This window comes from Suricata suricatta, chromosome 9 (genome assembly GCF_006229205.1).
Source record: "Suricata suricatta isolate VVHF042 chromosome 9, meerkat_22Aug2017_6uvM2_HiC, whole genome shotgun sequence".
NCBI lineage: Eukaryota > Metazoa > Chordata > Mammalia > Carnivora > Herpestidae > Suricata > Suricata suricatta.
In genome coordinates this window covers 111,535,985-111,561,465 of record NC_043708.1, presented here as the reverse complement: position 1 = coordinate 111,561,465, position 25,481 = coordinate 111,535,985, and the positions used below count along the sequence as shown (strand labels likewise).

General features: G+C 55.8%; 1 protein-coding gene across 2 annotated transcripts in view; it reads right to left on the bottom strand.

Annotated features, from left to right (window-relative positions):
- Window positions 1-17,110, bottom strand: part of LINGO1 (leucine rich repeat and Ig domain containing 1) — a 194,244-nt gene extending 177,134 nt beyond the window's left edge. For both annotated transcript variants that reach the window (XM_029951961.1, XM_029951964.1), the window contains exon 1: window positions 16,118-17,110. The gene's annotated coding sequence lies outside the window, so the exon portion shown is untranslated. The remainder of the gene's footprint in view (window positions 1-16,117) is intronic.
- Window positions 17,111-25,481: the final 8,371 nt, after the last annotated feature.

Genomic DNA, 25,481 nt, shown 5'->3' with positions numbered 1-25,481 from the left:
TCAGAAAAACAAAATCAATAAGGAGTTAATAGGTTTTTCCTTTAAATCCTGCCTGGACCCTAATATAACATGCAGATCTAAGCAGCCCTGCTGTGTTTGAAAATGAAGGGACCTATCCTGCCCCACCCCGGCCCCCAACGCCCCCAGGCAGCCTCCTGGACACCAGGTTCCAGGATCCATTTGAGAACCTAGGCTGGCGAAGGTGGAGCCCATATCCCCATTCTCCCAAACCAAGACCAACAGAGCAGAAGGTTGCACAAGGTCACATAGACAGTCCAGACCCTGTGGGGCTAAAGCCAGTGCCTCTGACCCCTCAGCAGGGCTCTGGCCCTCCTGAACTAGCACGGGAGGTTTCCCTTGGTGACCAGACAACCCTGGGACATCATGGTTTCAGTAAAGCCTAGGCTGAGGCTCAGGGGAGCCCAGGGGGTGAGGGCAACATGGAAGAGACTTCTGCAAAAACCTCCAGGGGAGGGGTCTTTGAGGCTCAGCTCTGGGCTCTTACAGGGATTTCCATACAAACAGAAAGGATAGATGGGCCTGTGGGTACACGTAGAGAGGCCTGGTGTGTGCAGGTGTGTAGTGCTCACAGAGAGGGGGGTGCCTCGTGAGCCCCATGGAGGTGAACTGTGCAGGGCTTGTGTGTGGTCGTGTCTGCATTTAGTCAGTGGGCTTGTGTGTGTGTGTGTACGCACTCATGCGTGTTAGTGTGTGCATGTTAGGGCACGCGGGCAGCCAGCAGGCCTGCAGACGGGCCAGGAGCAGTTGGCAAAAACCAGAGACCCACCCCCGGCTGGCCCTTAGCCTCATGCCTGCCCCAGTGCGTCCCAGTGCTCCCCTGCCCTCAGCAGACTGGGCTGTGTGTCACCCTGACAGAGACAGAACCCCAAGGCTTTGCATGTGCTTCCTTTGCAGGGATGCCTTCCCTCCCTGACCAGTGTCCTCCAAGAAGCCTCTCGCTGGGGTGGAAGCACCTCCGTCCTGCCCTGACCCCCCAAAGCTGTGAGTGCTGACACGCGTGACTTCCCAGGGGCAGGGGGTGGGTCTTGCTCCTTTCTGCACCCAGAGCCCAGCCCAGGCTTGCCACAGACAAAGCATCAGGACTAATGCTTGTGGAAATAATGAGTGGCTTATCACAGGGCTCGACCCCAGGCACCGAGAGGCACCCTCACAGGCTAGAGCAGAAAGAATATGGCCTAGCTTCCTGTCCTAGGTCAGCATGACAGAGGACGTTAAGTCACATGGGAAGTGATTAAAGCAGGAGTTTCTAACTGGGTGGGAACTTAGAAGTCTCTCAGCCTTGAAACTGCATAAAACTAGATATGAATTTATGCACGTGGTAGGGGAGGGGGAAAAAACTTCACTCGTGTACAGGGCGGGGCTGCCTTGCGAGGAGGTGAGCTCCTCATTATGGAGGAATAAGAGCACAGGCTGGACCCCAAGAGGTCAGAGTGAGTGAATAGCAACCCTGAGTCTCATTCTCGGACACTCTGGGCCTTGGCTTCTCCTATCTTACACCCCAGGGCTATACAAGGTATCCCTGTGAGCCCCTTCTGAGCATGTGAAAGGAAGTGCCAAGGTCATGCAGGGGTGAGGCTCCAGGCTACAGAGCTGAGTGTACAGTTCTGAATTGGGGCAGTCCTCCTACCTGGTGGTATCCTGAGTCTCGCTTCCCTCCTCGGGTAGGGGACAGGCTGCTGTGACTGCCCCATACTGTTAACAGGGCCCGCAGAGCCCCTCCTGGATGTCCCAGTCACCATTGCCCACATGATGGTGACCCAAAAAAAAACAGAAGTAAGAGGTTTCATTATGAACCTGGCCTGGGGCCAAAGGAGCCCAGGAGCTGGATGGAAGCACTAAGAAAGAGCTAGCAGCCAGGCCAAGGCCACCAGCTCTGCCATCCCCCCTAAACTCACTCCAGAGGGAAACAGGCACAGAGAAAGCCCTCTGCCTCAGTTACACAAGGAGTTGGTGGCAGATCTGGGCCAGGATCCCAGACTTCCTGCCTCTAGCGAGGCTCACTCTATGCACAAATGCACCGTGGACCCCCTCAGTCCACACCTCAGCACCCCCACAATGCTGCGAGCAAGAGGCAACTGGCACTGGTGCTCCAACAATCTGACTCAAACACAGGCCTAAAGTGTCCCCAGAGTGGATCCAGCCACTCTGAGCCTCAGATTCCTCCTCTTAAACAAGGGACAAAACCTCGCCCTCCTCCTCCTGCTATGAGGGTCATGTGGGCATGGATGTACAGTCTGCTGAGAACAGAACCACCCATCTCTGGGCCTCAGTTTCCCCATCCCTAAGTGAGAAGGCCGTCCCCGAGTCTCCAATGCTGTACAGGAAGCCAGCCTAGATGCCCAGCCCAGACTTGTGTCAGTAGGGAGACCCGGGCCCACTCTCCCTGCTGCTAGGCGGCTGAAAGCACCCAGGCAGGGCTCCCAAACCAGAGACTCCTGTGCCTTCACACTGCCAGTTTCTGCCCCTCTCTACTGTGTCACAGTCAGCATGTTCCCCTCACTACCTGCCAGTCCCCTTCAGGCACTAGGTTTGTGACTGCTGCAGTGGCCACGAGAGGCTCAAAAACGGAAAACCCAGTGTGGGCTGGGCAGTGATCAAGGAAGGCTTCCTGGAGGAGACAGGACGAAGCCAGTCACATTCACACAGGGCCTTGAATATCCTGATGAGGAATGCAGACCCAGAAGAGCTACTGGCAGTTTCATATGACCCCCTTTCTCCAGCCCAGGCATGGATGCCTGACCCCACCCCAGGCATGGCCTCAGAGCTGTGTCTCTAACAAAGCCCCCTCTGCCCCTCCTCTGCAGCAATGGACTGTGACTCCATCCCAGAGAAATCAGTCCTGGTTGGCGATGCCCTGCAGCCGCTAGGGCCTCATTGCAAACAGCTTTGCTGCTGGTGAGTGCCGTCTGGCCAGGGAGGGCTCCCCGACAGATTAAGAGCAATGCTGACCCTGGACTCATTCATATTCTGGTCTGGCTGCTGGCTTCAATATGGCTGAGAGACGCGAGGGCAGAGGCGGCCCTCCGAGAATGCCCCGCGATGATTCCTCTCCGATTCCAATTTATTTTCTATCATTAATGCTTTTGAAAAGCCCCACATGCTCTGCAAACAGGGAAGGAGCACGGGCCTTAGAAGGGGAGGAGAGGAGGCCTGGGGGCAGAGGAGAGCTCCACAGAGGTGGTGGGGGCAGCCAGCCAGGGGCCCTGCGACCTGGGTTCAAACTCCCACGCCCTCTCCACCTGCCCGCAGAACCCTAGGGCAAACCTGTCCTCCAGCGGGCAGTGGGAAACAGCCACCTGTTCTGTCACCTTAAGGGATGGTTCCTAATCTCTCCTGGGAGGGTCAGAGGGGAGCGGGCTTTCTCCACTGTGAAGGGCAGTATGCCTTGAGGAACCGATGACAAAGCAAACCTGATGGACTATAGGGGAAGAAGACTAGAAACTGGGCGCCTAAGCGGGGAGACCCTCACCCCAGGCTCCAGGAAAGCCAGAGGTGCCTCTCACCACAGCACAGGTGGAGGAGATGGGCACCAGGATTTCGGTCCTCCATCTTGTGTGTCTCAAAATCACACTGCCACCCTCCCTTTCCCCACCAGCTCATCAGGACCAGGCTCCCAGCCAGCCCTCCCGCCTCTCCCACGCTTACTGTGGAGCCAAAGAGATCATCCTCACGTGTCCTCTGCTCAGAACCCTTCCAGGGCTCCCCCTTTCCCTTGGGGTCATGCCCAAACTCCCCACCTCCATGGGAAGCTCTTCCAGGCAACTCAGGCCCCCTGGGCAGCCTCCTCACTGGCCTAACCCCACCCTCAGCTCCAGGCTCACCACCCCTCATCTTGGCACATGCTATTTTCCTGTCTGGAACTCCTTCCTCCTTGGCCTCCAGTCACCTGTCAAACACCTTTCCCCTCCTCAAGATGCAGCCCAGGGCCTCCTCTGGGCAGCTTTTCCAGACTCCCCTGGCCCACCCTGTGCCATGCTCCCAAGTACCCAGTACCTACCTGTGTTAGGACTCAGGAATATGGTAAATATGCTCGTCTGGAGGATTCTGTCCAACTGGTGAGCTCCTGTGGCCAGGGGCTGCATCCGATTCACCCCACGCATTCCCAGTGCTTAGCAAAGGGCCTGGCTCACAGTAGAGGTGTGGATCTGGTCAATTGATCTTAACTGAGCACCTACTATGGGTCAGGCTCCGTGCCGGGTGCAGGGATGTAGCCGCAACAACACAGCTAGCTCTGAAGTTGCTTCCAGGTGCTATAAGCAGGAAATATCTGCTGAATGAATGAATAATGGGCATATAACCACCTTCTAGATGGGGAAACTGAGGACCAGCAAGGCAAAACGCCCTCTCCAAGGGTGCTTCTGCTTCCCCGCCCACATCTCTCTCTACTCCATTTCTCTCCCAGAACCTCAGCAGCCATGAGGAGGAACTCAAAATGAAAGGTTAGGGGGAAAAAAAGGAAGAAGAAAATGTGGTGGATTTTCCCCCTTTCTCCATAATGTAAAGAAAATTGCTTTTGCCAACTATCGCAGCTTAAAAGCAATTAGAGTTTTTGGAGGGGACTCTGGGCACAAGCAGAAGCGACAGAGTAAGCGCCCAGCACAGAATTTTTCCAGCCTTCGTTTGTATCAAGCAAAAGGAAAAAAAGGTGTTAAAAGCAGCAATTTCCGCAGCAGAGATGGTGGAGATAAAATATTTACAGCCTCTAAGGGAGGGGCCTGGGAGGGGCCAGGGACCCCTCCCCACTCTCAATCCACGCTCTGGGAGGCAGGGGAGGGGAAAGCACAGAACAGAGACAGGGGAAGATGAACCACCCCCCGGGCCTGCGTTGACAGGGGCTCTGAGCAAGGCAGGGAGAAGCCTCCAGATACCCTCTGTCCTCTCACCCCTTCCCCACGGCCACTAGCCAGCCCCAGCCACCAGAGAGCCATCCCTCCAAGCCTCAGACCTAGCCCCGCTCAAATTCTAGAGAACATCCTCAGCTCCAGGCCAGCACTGGAGGCCTGCACAGCCTGGGCCCCCCTCCAGCCTCGTCTCCAGATGCTCCGGGCATGGCATGCCGCCCTATTTCTGAGGAGCCTTGCACAGTCCCAGCTCCAGGCCTTTGCCTGACCAGGGACCATAAGGAATGCGCATCACTCCCCTGAGGAGGACTTAAGGCAGGTTTGAGGATACAGACCTAGAGCCAAGGACATACAACTCTAGGCAGGACGCTGGACTCTCCCGCCAGGGCTCAACTCTGAACTACCTCTTCCTCACCTGGACCTTTCACCTGACCCTTGACCTCCTCTCTCCAAACAGAACAGCCACCAGAGGCCCTGCCTGAAATCTAACTGCCCTCCATGTACCTGCAGTACAGACTTGGATGATTCCTAGGTTCAAAGGCCAGCTCCCCCACCCCGTTGCTGTGTGATCTTCGCAAGTCCCTCGACCTCTCTGAGCCTCAGCTCCCTTATCTGTAAAATGGGAATAGTAATAGTATATATCTCATGAGGCTGTTTTTAGGATTAAGTGAGGTCATGTATGTAAAGTGCCCAGCACTGTGACTAGTAATAGGTATTCAGTGAACTCACACACACCCTACTTCATGCTCAATCCTCAAAGGTGGCTCCCAGGCCTCAGGATGGCCCACATATGTGCCCATGGGCTCCTCTGCCATGTTGCAGTCACCTGATAAACAGAAGGCATGCGCTAGCTAGGAGCAAAGGATGTGGGAGGCTCTGAAGAGCTTCGTATACACCCAGAAGCCCAATCCCTCAGCCTGGCCTCGGAAGGATTCCTCCCAAGAACAGTGGTAAACCTCAACCAGAACCTTTTAGGACCTACCAGACCACATGGACGAGGTGACTGAAGACTCAGCCTCCCCTCTAGCCTACGGCTGCAGCCCAGCCCTCAGCCATCCTCCCAGCCCCACAGGACAAAGGCAAACACCAAGCCCCAGGGAACAGCATTTAGTGATAGAACCAAGAGCAGAAACCAGGTCCCAAAGGCAGTGTGGTCCAAAAGCCAGGTAGTTTTGGTCTCAAATCCCAGTCCCATCACTGACCAATCAGGTAACCTCTCTGAGTCTCAGTTTCCTCATCTGTAAAATGGAGTCCATAATGCACCTTGCAGGGCAGTTGTGTGCACTGATAAAGATAACATTCTTCTGTGCCCTGCCAAGGTTCCAGCATATAGTTACTGTGAGAACATTCAGTGGTTCTGTCCCACCTGCCCCCTGGACTCCAAGCAGAGTGCTCACCCAGCCCCTGCAGAACTGAGAGAGCAGAGGAAAGATCTAGGGGTCGGGGGTGGCAAGGAACTGCCCTCCTTCCTATGACCCTTCCCAGCCCATTTTCCACCAGCAGGGGCAGAAGGTCCAACTACAGACAGACACACACCCAGTCCTCCCTGCCTCACTCTTAGAGCAGAAGGAGCCTATAACCTGCCTCATTGTACCAAGAGGGGTGGTGACATGATCCAGGTCACACAGCCCCAATCCAGCCACTTGTTCAAGGTTGGGTGTTTTCCTCTCCTTCCCCAACTGCAGAGAATACACAGGCTTGATGTAGGGTCTAGGAGCACCACAGGACCATAGACCAGGGATGAGAAAGTGTTTTGATGCCTCTGTCTCTTGCTTTCCCTCTGGTCACCTCTCTCCCTGGGGCCTCTTCTGCCCTACTTCTTGTCCTCAAGAAATAAGCTCAACAGTAAGCCTGGCACTAATCAGAGCTCTGTTCACTGTAGGGGCAAAGACAGAAGAAGAGGAGGCCAGTCTCAGCCCTGGTGGCTGAGCCTCAGGACACCCCCGCTAAAGCCTTCTTCCTGACCTGCACATCCATTCTCCCCACTGTAAGTCACTAGGCGTGTGTGTGTGTGTGCGTGTGCTCGTGCAAGTGCACACACACAAGGAAGCAGACCCTCTGGAGGGGAACCTGGGCCCACCATAGGGATGACTGACAGCCCTGTCCCAGTTGGGCCCACCTCCTCCCTTTGCACACTGGGGAGAACCACAAGCCTAGTGGCCCAGAAGCAGAGGATCCTGAGACTAAGCCAGATAGCTGACCTACTGCCAAAGCTGTACAGCGTTTTCACTGAAAGTCCTGAGACAGGGATAACCTCTCCCTGTGCCTCAATTTCCCTTCCTGAAACCTATAACAAAAATGAGATCATCTCTGAGGCTGCCTTCTAGTTCCAACTTTCTCCAGTTCCACAGCTGAGACCTCGATGAGCCTCACAGAAGCAAGAGATACTAAGCCACCAACAGCAGAATAAGGAGTTCCAAGCATGTGTGGGTGCAGGGGGCTGTATCAACTGACCCCAATGAGACTTGCACCTACCCTAGGCTAGCAGAAGACACCCATCTCATACACGTGTCCCCAGGGAAGAGACTGGGCCCAGGCAGGAAAGCAGGAGCACAAAGGACAGCTCCTCAGTGTGGCTAAAGGCAGCCAGGGCTCTCCCCCTTTTCAGCACACACCCCAGCAGCTCATCCCTCTGGTGCCTCACTTCCCATCTGTTCTGAAGCTTTGGCCCAGGCTAGATCTCAGGCTCAGCCCCAAGCCCCTGTCATACACACCCCAGTCCCCTCAAATCCCCCTGGAGTCCGGACTGGGATCCTAAACCCTCCTGCCAGGCCAGCCCTCCCCTCCCCCACTCCCCACTCCCAAGGTGGCTGGCAGCAGCCTGTTTCTTGTGCCAGCAGAGGCTCCTCTCGCCTGCATGGCCAGAGCTTGATAACATTCTCCTAAATTAAACAATAAACAAGAAGTTGTTTTAGATTTTCATGACACTGCAGTTCCTGATTAATCCCCGCAACAAACAAAAGGAAAAGAGCAGATTAACCTAAAAGACCGTCACTTCCTGTTTCCAGGCAGAATCCCCAACCGGAGCCAGAGGAACCCCCTAAAGAGGGGGATCCTGCTCCAGCCACCTGCCTAGCTCCAGACCACCAATGCTCTCTCCTTTCTCCTCCATCCCTGCCAGTCCTGGGCTTACACCTATAGCCAGCTTCTAGGTCCCACCTCCCCTCCCCATCTCCACTCTGTGACCTTGGACAGGACAGGCCACCCCTCAGGACTCAGTCTCCTCATCTGTTAGCATCCTCACCTCTCTAAAATAAAAGGAAAAGAAATACATGACCACTCAAGGTTAGATGGAAATTTTCTCTTATTTTTTTTGAGATGGATGCTGAAATATTTAGGGGTGAAATGGCATGATGTCTATGATTTACTTTAAAATACTTTGGGGGAAAAACATAAGGCATAATGTGGCAAAATATCAACAACTGTTAAGTCTAGGTGAGGTACATGAGGTTTCCTATAGTATTCCCTCTACCTTTCTGTATATTTGGAAATGTTCCTAAGAAAGAGTTTAAAAAAAACAAAGAGACCTTGATGACACGAGCCAGGAGCCCACGAACAATGCCCCATGCTCCTGGCCAGCCGGAAAGGCAGCTAGGTCTCTCAAGTAGGTTAAACATCCCCCCTGCCAGCTCCTTTATGTGGTTTCCCTAGAAATTGCTTTCGCACGAATTCCACTGAGTCCTAACTCCACATTTAGAAGCCTTAGCACATTCAGAAGCCAGACATAGCGCGTTAGTGGGGCAACTGTTGCCTTCTGACCAACCCCACCCCCGGTTCCCACCCACCATCTCACTGTCCCTTCTGCAGAGCAGCCCTGGGGCTGGGCACAGTGATGCTGCCTCCATCCTCAAGAGGCCAACACCCTCTCCAAGCCTCAGATGCCCCCACCCATTAGCACAAAGGAGGACGAGTCAGTGATGGCCTGGCAGTCTCACTCAAAAGCACTGTGTTCCCCCACAAAGAGACTGAGATCCCCATTTAACAGATGGGAAAGCTGAGACCCAAGGCCAGTAGAGACTGGAAGCAGAACACAGAAGGTGGGGACGGGGGCAGTGCAGGTGGGGTGGGGAGAGTCAGCAAAAACTCCTCACTTGCCTCAATCCCCCCTCCTCCCTAGCCCTTCATCCCAATCCTGGGAGAGCAAATCAGAGACAGGGTGGCCCGTACCTCATTTTCTCTGACTCTTGTTTATGGAGTTTCCTGCTCAGGAATAAATGGCCATGATCACAATCTCCCAGCCAGGCCCTGATGACCCACACCAAAGCTTGCTAGGCCCGCCTCTGCCGATCAATAATGGAAGAGTTACCAGTACCCCAAAAATCAATCACTAATTGCTGAATGCCGTGCAATGAGAGTTATGTGTGGCCAGTGCCTGGGCGCCTGCGCCCCAGCCTGGTGGGGCCTCCAGGGGCCAGGAAGGCCACGTCTGTGGTGAGCGCCTCAGCAGAAAAGCCGCCCATAACTCGGGAGCTTTTCAAGTAGATGTTCTGGGCCTAGCCCGCATCCCCAGGCCCAAGAGGCAGGAGGAAGTGGCACTAGCCACAGAGGCCCTGAGGGATGCACCACATTCCTCTGAGCCTATCTGGGCCCAGGTGCCCGCACGTGCCAGGTACCCAGGATGGATAAATCTGGTCCCTGCCACCGAGGCATTCCCAAGCTGTGAAGAGAGCAAAATCACCATATGTTACAGGCCTCTGCCGATACAGTAGGCCTTGCACACAGTAGGTGCACAGTTCTGACAGAGACGCAAGTACTTATAGCTAGGGTGATCAGGAGGGGGTTTCAAATATGGCACATGGTCTGAGTGTTGAAAGGTGGGTGGGATCCACATGGGCAGAGGTGGAGGAAAGTACCAGGTGGAGGGGACAGCACAGCCATGGTATGTGCGAAGGGGACAGTGAGTGGCATCTGGCTGGAGCCTGAGTGCACAGAGGAGACCCGAGAGGGCTGGCTAGAGCAGAGGGTCAGACTGTACAAAGCACTGAGGGGTCCGGATGCCAGCCTGAAGGCAACAGGGAGCCCTTGAAGGGTGCTGAGGAGTGTGGCGGCCAGCACAGGCTTGGGGTACTGGCAGGCTGCACACCCCAAAAGGGCAAAGGTCAGATTTATTCCTCTCAGTCCCCATAGCAGCTAGCACAGTCAGGCCCAGAAGACGCGACGACAAGTGAATCACCGAATGATTATAGGATCATCAGCTGCAGGACCAGGGACGCCTGGACGCACAGCTGTGCGATATCATGTTTATATCAAACTACGTATTGATAGTTGAGCCTCAAAAACAGCCTTGTGAGACGGGCAGGGAAACAATTATCTCCAGTTTATAAAGAGGGAAGCTGAGGTCAAAGAGAGACAGGCAGTGACCTGACTGAAGCTGCACAGCTGGTCAGGGGCAGAGCCCAGTGCTCTTCCCACCCTCCCCAAAAAGCTGAGCCCTGCTGACCGTGGGGGGTGGGGGAGCCCACTCCTTCCTCCTCCACGCCCCCGCCCACTTCCCACCAGCAGGGCAGACGGAGGAATGCAATAAATGCTGCCCCACCGAGGGTCACCTGTACCAACCCCGGCTGGGGCTGGCTGCTTGCACCATGACTGCCTGTCCCTGTACCTGTAACGAACACAGGGCTGGGCGGGGCATCTCTAGAACTCCCAAGCTTGGTCTAGATAGGCCTTGTTGAAGACACACCCACTTTTCTCCAGCCTCTACCCCCAAGGTTTGGGAAGGGTCCTGGACCAGGACCAGAAATAGGGCAAGCCCAACTCACTGTGCAACTCTGGAGAATCACTTCTCAGTTTCCTCATCTGTAAAGTGAGGCAGTGCTCTCTGCCTACCTTATAGAACTGCCATGAGGTCTAAGTGAGGGAAGGAGTACAAAAACTTATGGAAAATTATAAAGCAAATTTTGTTCTAGAAACCTGAAATAAGGCTTCTCTCTACTTCAGTCTAGGTAACAATACTCTGACAGGACTCACTTCCTTCTCCCAGCAGAGAACAAAAGTGAATAAGCATTTTTCTGAGATTCTTGTATGTATCAGGCTAGTGAATGCTTTACATGTGTTGTTTCAAAGCATGCCAATGACATCTCTACAAGTTGGGTATCATTCTCCCGTAGTCCAAATGAAGAAACTGAGGCTCAAAAAAGTGAAGGGGACTCACCTGAGCTCATCCAGCTCAGAAGCCGCTGAGCCAGGATTCAAACTCAGCTCCAGATGGCATCCAAGCCCGGGTCCTTTTTGATCCCACCAGGCTGATTCAAGGGACCCATTTCCATACCCCAAAATCGTAGAGCTACGTACCAAGGCTCAGGGTGAGGCTACGAGGCATACACACATACACTCTGGGGTGGCCCGAGTTCCCAACATGAGCTGTGCTGTACCACCCCACGGCCTGCGGACCGCATGGCCACCAGAGCTGGGTGGGGCATGGAGGGTGGCTGGTACAGCTGGTCTGGAGCTAAGTGGATCAGTCCTGGGCATGAAGCAGCCTGTCCGGCTGCCCTGGCAGATGGGTGCTAGAACTGGGCCACCTGCCAAGACCCCACCTCCATGTCCATACCAACTTGAACGCTGAGGTTCCATTCTGGCCTCCTCCTGCCCTGACCCTGATGGCCAGCTGTGCCCATACAGATCCAGAAGGCCCAGGATGGCAGCCACTAACTCTCCTTCAGTGGCTGGCGCCTCCCCTGATGTGGCCATATGGCCCCATATGCTCCCTGACAGCTGTACTGCTGGAGCAACTGCCTGAGGACGTCCTCTGCAGAGGCCCCGAGGCCCTAGCTACTGGCCACACCACCCAGCCCTGCCCAGCAGGCCACAGGCGCGGCCAGGAAAACCCCAAGCCGGAATGCCCTGCTCCCAACGTGTTCTATGACCTCATTATTCAAGTCACCACCCCTGTCTGGCCTCAAACTCTTCCTCTGTCAAACAGCAGTGTGACCAGCCCTCTACCCCTTCTCTTTGTATCCCACCTCTAAGGTCACAAACTTCCACCCAGACTCACCACCCCCGTCTCCAACAAGACAAACTTACCCATTTTATAGACATAGAAACAGAGGTCTGAGTGATCTCAGGGATTTGCTCAAGCGCACGCAGTAGGAGGGCCACTACTAAAGGCTGCATCTTATGAGTCTAAGACACCTATCACTTCTTATGCCCAGGTGATGGGAATGGCGATACACAGGAGGTCCCGCCCCACTCCTGTTAGATGCAAAGCCCCACCGGGCTCGTTCCCGGGGCCGAACCTCTCCCTCCTCCCTGGGGTGGGAAACCAGGCACATCCCCTTGGCCATCCTCAGAAGACAAGAGGCCTGTCTCGGTTGCTGCCCTCACTACTGCCTGGATTCCCATAGCAGCCTCAGGATCGCCTCCCGGCCTCTGGCCCTCCCAGCCAACCCCGCCTACAACCACCAGAGGGAGCGGTGTAAATTGCAAATCTGGGGCGCCTGGGTGGCTCAGTCGGTTGGGCCTCCGACTTCGGCTCAGGTCAGATCTCACGCTTGTGGGTTCGAGCCCTGCGTCAGGCTCTGTGCTGACAGCCAGCTCAGAGCCTGGAGCCTGCTTCCGGTTCTGTGCCTCCTTCTCTCTCTGCCCCTCCCCCTCTCATGCTCTGTCTCTCTCTGTATCAAAAATAAATAAAACATTAAATTGCAAATCTGCTCTCCTCCCTTTAGAACTTCAACCCTGCACCCCCTGAATACGGAAGCTGCCCACACTCCTCAGTCGGGCACTCAAGATCCTCCTGTGTCTGGTGCCAACCTGCTCTGTGCCTGCTGTGCCCCTGCAGGAACTACTCCATTGCAAACGCGTTCCACCCATGCCCGGTGCTTCCCACTGCCACCATGCCTTGCTAACACTGTGCCATCTGCCTGGAAGGCCCTCACTTGTTCATGTTCCCCATTCTCTCATTATTCACCATATTTACTGGGCATCCACCAAGTGCCAGAAACATCTGAGCAGCTCAAAAAGCACCGGCCTTCCAGTCCATCCGAAATAACCCCTTGCCAACCCCCATCTTGCATACCTCTGCAGCTGCCCAGCCCATTCTGCCTCATGCCCAAGGGTGTGGGTGAACATCTGTGTCCTCTTTCAGAGCCCACCCAGGGAGGGGCCCAGGCCTGTCATCAGAATCCCCGGAACTCAGCCCAGGCCTCAAATCAGGAGACGGACCCAAATATGGGGCGGGCCCCAATTGCGGAGTAAAGCCAAGGTGTGATTCTTAGGAGCAGATGTCTGGGCCCCAGAAGCCTATGGAGGAGACTCTGGTTGGCCATAATGGCCCCAAGTTCCCCCCAAAAGAAGCTTGAGTGGTCAGGGGTAACTTTTTCCCCTCAAGTCACCCCAAGGCCCAGCCCATCCAACAACTTATCACTGAATTTGTTAGAATATAATATCTTTATAGTTTAAAACACACCCATGGCAGGGTCAGGGCCTGGCTGGAGAGGGAAAAGGAGGGGGGCATGCTGGGCACTACCCCTTCTCAGTCAGGAGGTTGGAGGGGGGTGGCTGTCTTCCTAAAGGGGGCAGCAAGTGGGGGCTGGGAGCACCTGACTGGAATTTGCACCCCTGATAGCACAGACCAGGGGCCAAAGAAGTACCCTGCTCTCTCCTTCCCTGTGGCTTGCAACCCCAAATGGAGGGCTCAGCCTGCTGGAGTACTTGGGTGGGGAGGGGGCCAGAAGAAACAGGGCAGGGACTCAAGTGGACCTGGATGGCAGGGGTGGGACCAAGCAGGCACCTGGCCATGTTCCAGCCACCTGGGTGTCAATCCGCAGGAAGGCAAAAAGTCTGGAGCTCAGAGAACCACGGTGGGGAGGTAGGGGGGGAAGATAGCAAGAGAACAAAGGCTAAGAAAGGCCACTGAGTAAGAGCAGGGCAGGAAGGGATTAGGAGAGGCAGGGAGAGGCTATCTGAGCATGAAGCCAGCAAAAAGGCTGAAGGAGCCCAGGATCCAGGAGCACCCCTAGCCCCAGGAGGAGCTTTGGTCACTCCTGGGCAACAGCTCGCCCCCCAATCCCCCTGCCACCCTGGAGGCCTCTAAGAACCAAGGTAGTGCTGGGGATGAGTCCAGGCTGTAATCAGGTCAGCAGCTGAAGGGGAGGAAGGGGGTTCACAGAAGCCTGACTAGGGCTGAGAGCTGTTCTAGCTTCTGTGCCTCAGGTGGGCCACCTGGGGCAGAGCTGGTCCCAATAGTAACCAGACTCCATTCCCCCCACCACCACCCAATGCACATGTGGGCCTCTATGGGGAACACATATGCCTGAGGGTGAGCTCCCTGGCCTACATGGGGCTCTGGGATGGAGATCTCAGGAGACTAGGAAGGATTCCAGGGCCCAAGGAGGAGGACAATGCCAGGGTCTACACTACAGTTCCAGGCGGGGGTGGGGAAACCCCTTTGATACCCAGAATAATACTGACATCCCAGTGCTGAAGATTACAGGAACTGGGTTTGCAAACCATCAAGCAGAGCCCAGGCAGACTCTGGCCCCAAATCTAGGAAGCAAAGGTTAATGAAGCTGGGATCAAGAGGTGCCATAAGTCAAGCCACGGAAAGCCAGGCTGACAGTGGCTGTGCCCACCTTCCTGACCATCTGCAGAGGGTGCTGGTCACAGGCAGCAGAACAGCTGTCCTGGGAGATACCCCACCCCAGCAGCAGGCCACCAGAGCCCTGCTGCCAAGTCAACCAAGGGGGCCTGAGTGCCCTCCCTGCCCCTCCTCACCACGCCAAAGACCAGGGTTAAAGGATACTTCACAGTGGAAAGTTGCTGCCCTGACCCAGGACTTCCCCTAGCTCCATCTCTGCCTCACAATCCTCCTCTGTGAAATGGAATGGAAGTGTGCCCACCAGTCTCTCTCACAAGGTGGCCAAGAGATTCCAGAGGGACAATGAAGTAGAAGTTAAAGTTCAGGCCTGAAAGCTGGTCAAACAAAATATTACCATCCCCCAGAGAGCCAGGTAGATACTATTCCAGCATCACATACCTCCAGCTAACCTGTAGGCTGAGAACATGACTTCTGACCCCCACAGGCTCACACACCCAGTGCCCAGAGAGAGCACAGGAACAAGGGCTGCTGAGGAACCCAGCTGCTCCAATCCAGAAACTCAAGCTGGAAGGACAGACTGAGGAGCAATCAGAGAAGGCTTCCTAGAGGAGAAGAACCTGCCCTAGAAGCAAGGAGGATTTGTAAAGAGGAAGGCCCTCACCTCTGACCCTTCCTTGGGCCTCTCACTGGGGGTTCTGGGGGAGAAAACGGTACCTCTCTCTCAGGGGACCACAAGTCCTCACTGTATCTTCTGAAGGAGTAGGGCTGCCATTTGGGGAGGGGGCCTAGAAGTTCCCTCCGAGGCCAGCACAGAGGTGCAGGAGACTCAAGGAGGGGAGTGGGGGACACAGCACAGGGGCAACCCTGACACACAGTAAGGCACACTGGAGCTTGGCTCCAAGCAAAGAAGGAAGGCGGGCAGTGGGGTGGGCCCACGCCAGGGACCTAGAGGTCCCCCTTCCAATCCCTGGCCTCTCAGGAGCGCCAGGGGGCCAGGTCTAATGTGATAACCTTTCCAGCTGTCCCCTTCTTCCAGCGACCTGTCCCACGCGGCAGAAGGTGCGGGACCACACACACGTACACACAAAGCTCGTCTCCACACTCCCACATCAAGCGCTGTTGTCCTCAGCCTGGCTGCAAAGACGACCTTGCGGCCCCTGGGCCTGGAAGCTGTCGCCGCGCGGTCCCGCTGGACCCTGCCAGAGGCACAGGAGTCCAGCGCCGGGAGCGGCTTCAGCGCGGCACCGCGGGGCCTGATTGGTGTCCCGGAGAGCCGACGGCTGCGCCGATGGGGTGGAAGATATGTACCCCTCTGCCCGTCGGGCGACACAGCCGCACCCCCATCCCATGCCTCCCTCGCATTCTCTCCTCTGGAAGCCAAGGCCGGAATTCCACCATTAAAACGCCTCCATCTCCTCTCCACACACAAAGTTGCTCCAAGTCGCCGGGGTTCCGGCAGCAGGCTAGGGTTAGGCGGGGCCGCGCAGCGGGCGGGAGCGCGGTCACGGACTGGGGTGCCGAGCGCGCCCCTTCCATCTCCGCGCGTGCACGCCCCCCACGGGCGCGCACTCAACACCCCACCCCCACCCGCTGCCCCCAAGGCTCCCGCCCAATCAGAGGCCGCGCACGCGGTGCTGCCGGCGGGCAGACACCCCAGCTCCCCAGCCTGCGCCCTCGCAGCCCCGGCCCCGCCGCAGCATCCCGGCCTGACCACACTCACCGTCCCGGGCGCGCACTTCGCGCGCCGCTCCGTTCCGGGACTGCATTCCCCGGTTCGGCTCCGCTCGGCTCCGGTTCCCGCTCCGGCTCGCGTTCCCGCTCCGCAGGGCTCGGCTCCGAGATGGTGGCAGCGGCAGCGAGCGAGGCAGGGAGGGCGTGTGCGTGTGTGTATGTGTGTGCGCGCGCGCCCGGCGTGTGCGTGTGCGCGGGAGGGCCCCGCGCTCCCCTGCGCGCCCCACTCCTGCCTCCTGCTCTCCACGCTGCGATGCCAGCAGAATTCCTAACGCGCGCTCCCACCCGCCTAGGCGCTTACACTCGCGCACACCCGCGCAACCCCGGACGCGCACACATCCCCGCGGCCGCACACCAGGTTGCGCACTCCTGAGGCGCTCACAAAGGCCCCCTTGCCCCGGCCAGCCGGAGCATCAGGAGCATGGCCCCCGAGGCCTGTCGAGTGGCCCTGCGCCCCTGTCCCGGCTGGCCCTGCCTCAGGTCTCCCGCCGTTCCCAGAGGGAGCCCCTCGGGCGTCCCCTCTCCCCCACCATGCCCGGCCCGGCCGCAGCTGCGCTCGCAGCCCGAACCCCGGCCGGGGCACCCAACTCTGGCTTCCGGCGCTCCCACCCAGAGGCGCCGGCCTCCTCCTCCTCGCCTGCGCCGCTGCCCGCGCCGCGTGTTCTCTCGCTCCTTTCTGTCCCCCTTTCCTGTCCCTACCACTCCTTTTTTCTCCTCTCCTTTCTCCCACCTGCTCCCTGATCCCTGTCCTCTGTCTCTCCGTCTAGCTTGCCGCCGCCCTCGCGCGCCCCCTCCTCCCCACCGCCCTGCGCCTCCTCTCACATTCTCCGCATTACACTGGGCTCCGCCCGCCTCGCCGGGCCCTGGGTTCGAGAGCTCAGTGGGCTGCGAGGGGACCTGCCACGCCCCGGCCCCGCCGCCACCTCCGCTCTCGGCTCGCTCCGCGGCTCCTTGCTCTGGCCTGGCGGGCGGCGACGTCCCGCGCTAGCCTCGGCTGTCGCTGACAGTTCCCATCTCGCCCGGGCTTAAAGGGATAGCGCACCGGGCTCGACCTGCCCCACCCGGGGGCGCCAAGGAGGACGGCCTCGCCGCGCCGGAAGAGTCCCGGGCGGTGGCGCAGCCTGGCGATGCAGGCGGCGTCCTGGCCGCCGCCGTTGATCCCGGCCCTCCCGGGCTGGAGGTGAGTTAAGGAGACGGACGGACGGCAGCTGTCCGGACCACGCCATCCACGGCTTATTAGCCGTGCTTCGGTGCTTATTAGCGCCGAAGCCTAAGGGCAGGCTGGGGTGTGGGGTAGTGCGGGCTGGGCCCCGGGGACTGCGGGGCCAGGAGGAGGGATCAGGGAAACAGCTGTCCGGATCTGAGCCCAGGATGAGGACACCTGTGGTGCTGGGAGGACAGGGCTCATAGGATGGCCTCCCACTCCTGCTGTGTGACCTTGGGCAAATGCGTGCCTCTCTCTGGCTTCAGCTTACCCTTCTTTGGAAGGACATTGGCTTACATCATTTCTGGGGCCATGCGGAACTCGGATACCATATTAGATCCCATAGGAGAGGGAGTCCCAAGGCAGACCTTCACCACCCGGAATCCCACCTACTCCTTGCCTCTGAGAGGGAGCAACTGGCGGAGGCTGCACGCCTTTGCATCAACCCCACCCCCACCAGGCCTCCTCTGCTCCCTCCCTCATTCCCTGGCCTTTCTCTCCAGCCTCATCTGGGGAACAAGGCAAAATTGAGAGGTAAAAAGACCTAGCAGGAACAGCCCACTACAGTTTACAGAACTCCTTCACATCCAAGATCTCCCTGGACCCTCACGATACTCCTGGGAAATAAAGTTGAAGTTCACCGCTAGGCTCCCTCTCAGGCTGATCCTGAACAGGTCTGATGCATGAGCACTTCATCTTCCATGTCTCCCACACCTACTTCCACCCCAGTTAGATCCTTGCTCTCTGACCTCCACAGAGGGATGCATTTTGCCCATTTGTTCACTAAGCATCTATTCTGTGCCCCATCCTGTGCTAGGTACCACAGGCATACAGTGATTAAGACCAAACCTACCCTTTAAAAATGAAAGAATCCATGGTGGAACTTTTGGGGATGGAGGAAATTCAGGAAAGCTGGAGGAGGTGGCATTGAAGCCAGGTATTGACGAATAAGTAGGAGTTGGCCAGGCAGAAAGGAACAGAAAGGGCATCCCATGCCAAGAGAAGAGCATTAGCAAAAACATGGTGGCAGAAAATAGGAAGGATGGGTGTATTTGAGGGAGGAGAAGCTATGAAAGCCTTGAATTGACAAGTTTTGACTTTGTTCTGGGGTAGCAGCAAGGCTGCCCCTTAGCAAATCTAGGAAGAAGCCCTACCCACCTTTCAGCCATCACAGAAGTATGGCCAAGGGCTCCCAAATCCAGGACCTTTTGAAAGAGGCCTCTGTCCTAGTAAACCCAATCCCAACCTCTGCTCCCAATTCCTGAAAACCGGATGCAGCACAGCCTCCCCCTGCTGACGGGAGCTGGAAGTAGGAGAAGCCCAGGCTTCACTGTGGCTGTGAGTCCAGGGAAGGGCTGAGTTTGGCACTCACCCATCAAGGTGCCCTGCAAAGGCCCCACACTTTGATGTCAGGCATAACCAGTGCCTCAGTGCTCCTCTGCACAATGGGAATAAAAATACCCAGCCATCAAGGAGGTTGGTGAAGAGTTCATAGAGAATAATGCACGGGAATGACCCAGCACACAGTAGGCATTCAGCAAATGTCCTTTTCCTTCCCCACACCTGAGCTTGGCTTCATGGCCCTTCCCAAAGGCCCTTACCATCTTCCTTTTGCCTCCTTTCCCGACCATGTCTCTTCTGCCATCATACCTGACTTCCTGGGGGCCTCAAGGGACATGAGCTCATGGCTGTTGCCTGCTCTGGGTCAACACACCTCCTGAGGAGTCTTCCCAGGGCTTCTAGGTAGGCCCCAGGGAAGCCAAACAGAGACAAACAGCCTTCCCCGCGAGTGCCTGACATCCATGCGGAGCAACCATTCCAGTCTACTCCCGTCCATTTCTCCCACTTTCTCGTTCTGGGAGCCACACAGCCTTTATGTCTATGCTTGGGAATTTATGCCCCCAGCTTTGCTGTGCAACCTCAGATAAGTAGCACACCCTCTCTGGGCCTCAACTTCCTCCCTAAGTATGGAGGCAAGCATGTGTGCCCTACAGCTGCAAAAAAAAAAAAAAAAAAAAAAAAAAGTAATTCTAAGTCATTTATTTTCCCTCAGCAGCTCCAGGCCTTAGCCCTCTATCCAAGAGCTCTGCCCAGAGGCAGGCAGGTACAGAGATCTCTTTGGGACCCCCTTGTGTCCTGCCTTTGTGCTAGTGGCCAGGAGCTATTGCCACCTCTGCTTCCCAGCAGGCTTTACAGAGACACAAAGCATGAAAAATGAACAGGCCCATGTAGAAGAATCACTCCACTACCAGAGCAGCAGCATCTGGGGGCCGGGGGCCAGAGGCTGGGGGCCAGACCAGTGTGGGCAGCTCCAGGAAGGAGCTCCTTCACCAGCAGCTGGGAGCTGGCTGCTTCCTGCCACAAGGGCTGGGTCAGTGCCCTCGCAGATGCCTGCCCACGGCCCCTCTGCTATTTTCAGCTTTCTCCATAGGCCAGTGGGGGAGACCTTGGCAGTGTCCCAGACCCCATCACCACGCCAGGTCCGGCCCGAGGCTGAGTGGCCCACACGGTGTCCCAGGAGGCAGCGGGCATTTCCTGCCTGCCTTCTCAGCCAACCCCAGGCTTCCTGGGTCAGGCTGAAGCACAAATAGAGTCACTGAAGATTCAGAGAACTGCCCCCACCCAGCCAGGCTGTCTCCTTGCTGTCTCTCCCATCTCCCCACTTCCAGTATTTTCCCACCTGTCCCTAACACTCTGCTTACATGACTCACCCACCTCTCAAGTCCTTCCACCCCTAAACAGCCTTCCGCAACTACCCCCTGCCCACTCCAATATCCTTCCTTCTCTTTCCTCTTAACCGACTATGTGTCAGGAGGTTTTGTTCACTGGTTCACCCTCACACTGATCCTGGTGTTATCCTTCCCATTTCAGAGAAGAGAAAGCCAAGGTTTAGTGTGATGTTCTGGGATTTTAACTGCGAGCCATTGTTCTTCATCCTTTCCACAAACATTGATTGAGAGCCTGCTCCATGACAGGCGCTGTGCCAAGTGCGGCAAGATATATCAGAGGACTTAGAATCTGGAGGAAGAAACCATTCAAACTATCATGCAAAGAGATGTGGAATTACACCTCAGACACGTGCTCTGAAGGGTTGTGGGACTGGTAGGTGGAGGCCCAGGCTGGTCTTGGGAGTCAGGAAAGACTTCCTGCAGGATGTGACATTTGAACTAGCACCAGAAGGCTGGATAGACATTAATTTTTCAGGAGTAGGGGCTCCAGAGAGGGGGGAATAGCACATGCAAAGGCACTGCAGTGAGGGGAAAGAGAGAAAGCCCCTGAGGTCAGAGCACAAGGAGAGAGGATAGAAGATGATGCTGCAGGCGGCATGGGGCCAGGACAACGGGTTCTAGAGGGCCTTGTAAGGAGTTGGGAATTGAGCCTGGTGGCTCTGCACTGTCCCTGGAGATGTGAAGCAGAGCACAGCATCCTACAGCTCCTCCAACTGCTTCCCAGCCCTCCACTCAGCACCCCCCACCCAGGGACCCTTTCTAACCCTTTTTTCTTTTCTTTTCTTTTTTTGAAGTTTATTTATTTTTGAGAGAGAGAGATAGAGAGAGAGAGACAGAGTGTGAGCAGGGGGAGGGCAGAAAGAAAGAAGGAGACAGAATCTGAAGCAGGCTCCAGGCTCCAAGCTGTCAGCACAGAGCCTGACACAGGGCTCGAACTCATGAACTGTGAGATCATGACCTGAGCCAAAGTCGGACGCTTAGCCAACTGAACTACCCAGGTGCCCTTCTAACCCTGTTCTCTAATGCCCAGGGCATTGGAAGTCTAATGCCCTGTGCCTAGCACAGAGTAGGGCCTGTTGGGGACTCAGACTCGACAGTGAGCTGGCAGCATGGTGAGGGGGACAGAAGACCTTGGCTCAGGCTCCACTTAGACTCTAGCTCAATAACTCTGGGCAATGCCTGCCCCTTGCTGTCCCCCATACCTGTAAAGCAATGACAGCACTGGCCCTTTCTGCCATCTCTGGTTGATTCTGGCCACAGTCTGTAACAAGGGGATGGAGAAAATAAAACAATGGAAATGACCCCATTAAAGCCAGGTTCTAGGTCCTGGAGCCCCCAGGCCCAAGGATCCAATTCAGCTCTTATAGGCCAGCAGGCGCTCCCAGACATCCTTTTGGGGGAAGTGGGTGAGGGCCCAGGTGGAAATTGGGGGAAGAGGAAAGCCCCTTGGAATGCTCCATCTGGAAGGTCTGGGAAGGGTAAACTCAGGGATGGAGGAAGGATGAGAGGGCACTAGGCCAGCAGCAAGCCCCGGGCTGACCTGGGTCCTTGGGCCTTTGGTTTTCCCATCTGTAAAAGGGTAGAATTCTTTACTCCTCATGTCTCCCTATGTAGGAGAGAGGACAAAAGAAGCTGGAGGGTCCAACTAATCTATCAGGGGCACTGACCTTCTGCCAAGCACCCTCCTAGGACCCCGAGATCAACACCACTAGGAGACATAGACACAAGCGGCAGGAGCAGTGAGCAGACAGGTAATCCTGCCTGTTACTCAGAGATGGGCTTAGAGTTACAGTTTGGGAGGCCAGTAGGGTAGGGAACGTTTAGGGACCTGGAGCGGGGGGGGTACACGGCTATGGGGGGGAATGTCAGACCTGCCATTCAGCTCCCACTCACAGAAGGTATACTCTGTGACAGGCCCATGGGACCCTGCCCTCAGGAAACTCACAGGCTGTGGGCAGACAGGCATGTGAACAGCCACACCCACAGAAGAAGGTCAAGTTTCCAAGTTCTGGTTAGGGTGGGGGCTTCAAGATGGGCAGGGTCATAGAACCGAGAGTCAGGAACCCCTGAGACTGGCCCTGAGCCTCAGAGGGGAGGGGGGAGCCCATGCATTTGCCTGGGCTGGCATCAGCCTGATCTGGCTTTCGCAAAATGGCCATGGAATGGCTTTCCTTGAAGGAGCATAGGAATTCCCCGGGGGGTGGGGGGCTAGGGAAGAAGAAATGTGGGGTGGGGTGGAAGAGCACAACTGAGTCTGGGTCACCTCTGATTCCTCGGCACCCACCCCCAGGCCTGGCCACTGCAGGGGCTTGGGGAGTATGTGCTGGCCACATGGATGGTGTTTGAATGCAAGGAGGGAGAGAGGACTGCAGAACAATAAGAAAGCACCCACACTGTCAAGGGGGGCGCAATGCTGGGAGGCGGCAGGACGGGATCAGATCTGGTCACCAAGGTCCTTGAATGTCATGGAATGATGATGGAACTTTGAAGGTTTCCTTTGCCTTCACATCCTGACACCCATCAAGTCCTCCAAGACAGGGTTGTGAGTGTCAGGATATGAAGGCAAAGGAAAGGAGGGAGTCCCTGAGGCCTTTTCAACAGAATGACTGCGGCTTACTGTACGCTGACTCCTGCCAAGTTCACAACCTTGTTCCAGGGGACCCTCACCCCAACTTCCCCTGACTGTCTGCAGTGGAGGTGGGCACCCCATCGCCCTACCCACACCCCCTTCCAGCTGAAACACTCCTCCCTGGGGCTGGCAGTATCAAGATTGGCAAGCCACAGAAGAGTACCTTACCCTTGGCCAGAGGGGGAGGCTCCTCACCCCAGGCTTGTCCTTCCCTGGGCAGCTGCACCCAACACCTGGTCAGAGCTGGGGATAAAGGCCCACCACTCTCCCCCAACTCAGGTCAACCCCTCAGACAGCTCAGGCCCAGAGATCCCCATGGACCTGCACTGTGAAGGTATCCCTGTCCCACTTCTCCCTCTGCCCACTCTGTTTCCTCACTCCCTCCTCACTGTGGGTGTTGATCCCCAAAAATTTGCATGCTCCTCTTCGTCTACGCACTGGTAATATCATCCCCATTTTACCCAGAAAGGAAATGGAGGCTCAGAGATGTTAAGTGACTTGCCCAACGTTGCCCAGTGATAAGTGGTAGATCAAGGCCTGGTTGGGGAGGTCAGGGACCATGGCTGGTTGGGGATTGGAGATGAGTCCATCCCTAGGGAACGCCAGTCCAGACTGTAGGCCATAGCAAGAACCAGGGGGGACTAATTCCATCTGCCTCTCTCTCCATTCCACAGATAGGGAAACTGAGATCAGTCAGTGATGACCCCACAAATATTCCCTAGGATCCTGCCTCCCAGCCCAATGTGAGTGTTTTCTCTAGACCAGAGTGATGCTCTTCTCCTGCCTTCCCCCCATTGCAAACTCAGCACCAGGTGTCAGGCTCAGGAACTTGGTTGGGTTGACCTCTCCAGATTTCCCAAAGTGGAAATGAAGTGCCTACAGCTCCTACGCCCATCCCAAAGACCTCTGCAACAGCCGGAGCTGCCCAGCCCTGGCCTGGAGTTGGGCTCAACTGGACCAGGCAGGCAGGCAGGCAGGCATCTGACTGGCACAGCAGAGCAAACAGACGGGAAGGAAATCAATTTGAGTGTTTGATTAATTTTAATTTTTAATTTGCACGGAGAGTAATGCACCCCATTTGACACTGCATATTCACTGCGAGATGCTGGCACTTGCCATTGCTGCCACCGCTGCAGCTTGCTGTGCCCAGCGGCTCCCTGCCCTTCTGTCAAGCAAGCCAGCCCCTCGAATGGCAGACTGGCCTTCTGCAGAGCTAGGGGGAAAAGTCCCCTCCAGGGACCTCCACCTCTTCTGCCCAGGAGAAAAGTGGCTGGTAAGTGCCCACTGTGCCAAAGATGTGCTCCCTCTTTGGAGGGGCCAGTTGGGTAATGTCTATTCCAAGGTCAGGGTGCACTAATGGACTTTCAGGCCCAGTGACAGACCAATTTGGGGGCCAGGGGAGATCCTCTGTACACCTTAGCTCAAAGGTGCTAAGTAGTTATACATGCCATCTACGTTCAAGAGCAATTCTGTACCTAGAGTCAGATCTGTGTTAAAACTAAGACATTCCTAGCTTTTGTGTTCTGTGACTTCAAGGGTCAAAACTCTGTTGTCGTTTCATTTATCTGGCCACACATGGGTTGGGGAAAATGGATCTGAATTGAGAGAGACTAAGTCATTGCATTGTCTAACTCCCAGCCCTCCCCTTTCCCCTGACCAGGCCTCATGCCCTGAGAACATTATCCTGTGGGATTGATTAAGAACAGAGACCATGGAGTAAGGCACACCTGGTTAGAATCTTGGCTCTGTGACTGTGTGACTTCAAACAAGTCACATCATCTTCTTGAACATGGCCTTCAAGGACCATTCTGACTATGCTTCTGTCCTGTTCCCCTTCAGACCTCACCCTTTCTTGGTATCTAGAAAACATAACATTCAATTTCCTCCTCAAGGAGGCTTTCTCTGATTAAGCCTTCTGTTCTCCCCTACCACCAATATTCCCAGATGCTGGACCTGCTCTGAACATGAGCCCTCTCTGAACCTTCCTTGGCCCTCAGTAGCTCAACTGTGCACTGCACAACTCTACCTGGGGTGGTGTGCTAGAGAGAACACAGCCCTTGATACAGATAACCCTGGCTCAAATCCCAACTCGCCTTCGTGTTGGCTTAGCTTAGGCTCATCCCTTAAATACCTCAAGTCAAATGGATCCAAAACTGAATTCATCATCCCTCCCCAAAGTACTCTTGCCTATTTTTCTTCCCTATTTCAATAAACAACACCCAAATCAACCAATTGCTGGAGCCAGAGAGATAGGAACCATTGAGATTTCTCCCTCTGCTTCATTCCTCACATTCTATTCTACCCCAGGTCCTATGTCCCCACCATCTCCTACATACCCTTCGATAGGCAGGCTAAGTGTGGAGAGGGATTCTCTGTGGTATGTACTGCATGAGAGACCTGGGAAAGCCTTCCGAGAACAGCCAGTCCTAGCCTCCCATTTTACATATGAGGACACTGAAGCCCAAAGAAAGACAAAGACCTGCCCCAAGTCCAATGGTGAGTTGCCCATAGCAGAGCTACATTGAGAAGCCAGGTCTCCTCTGCAGACCAGGTGGGTATCTCAGAGAGATCATAGTCAAGGCCAGACCAAGTGATAGTGACATAAGGGAACCTGAAACCCTTGAAGTCGTGGCCCACTCCCCACCCCCACCCTAGTACCAGAGAAGCTGCAGGGGAGGAGTGAGGGGATGGGACTGTGTTCATCCAGGCAGGATGAATAATTCACTAATAAGAACTCATGACAACCAAACATCATGTCATGTTGACTCCACAGCCAGGCCCCTGGGGGTCC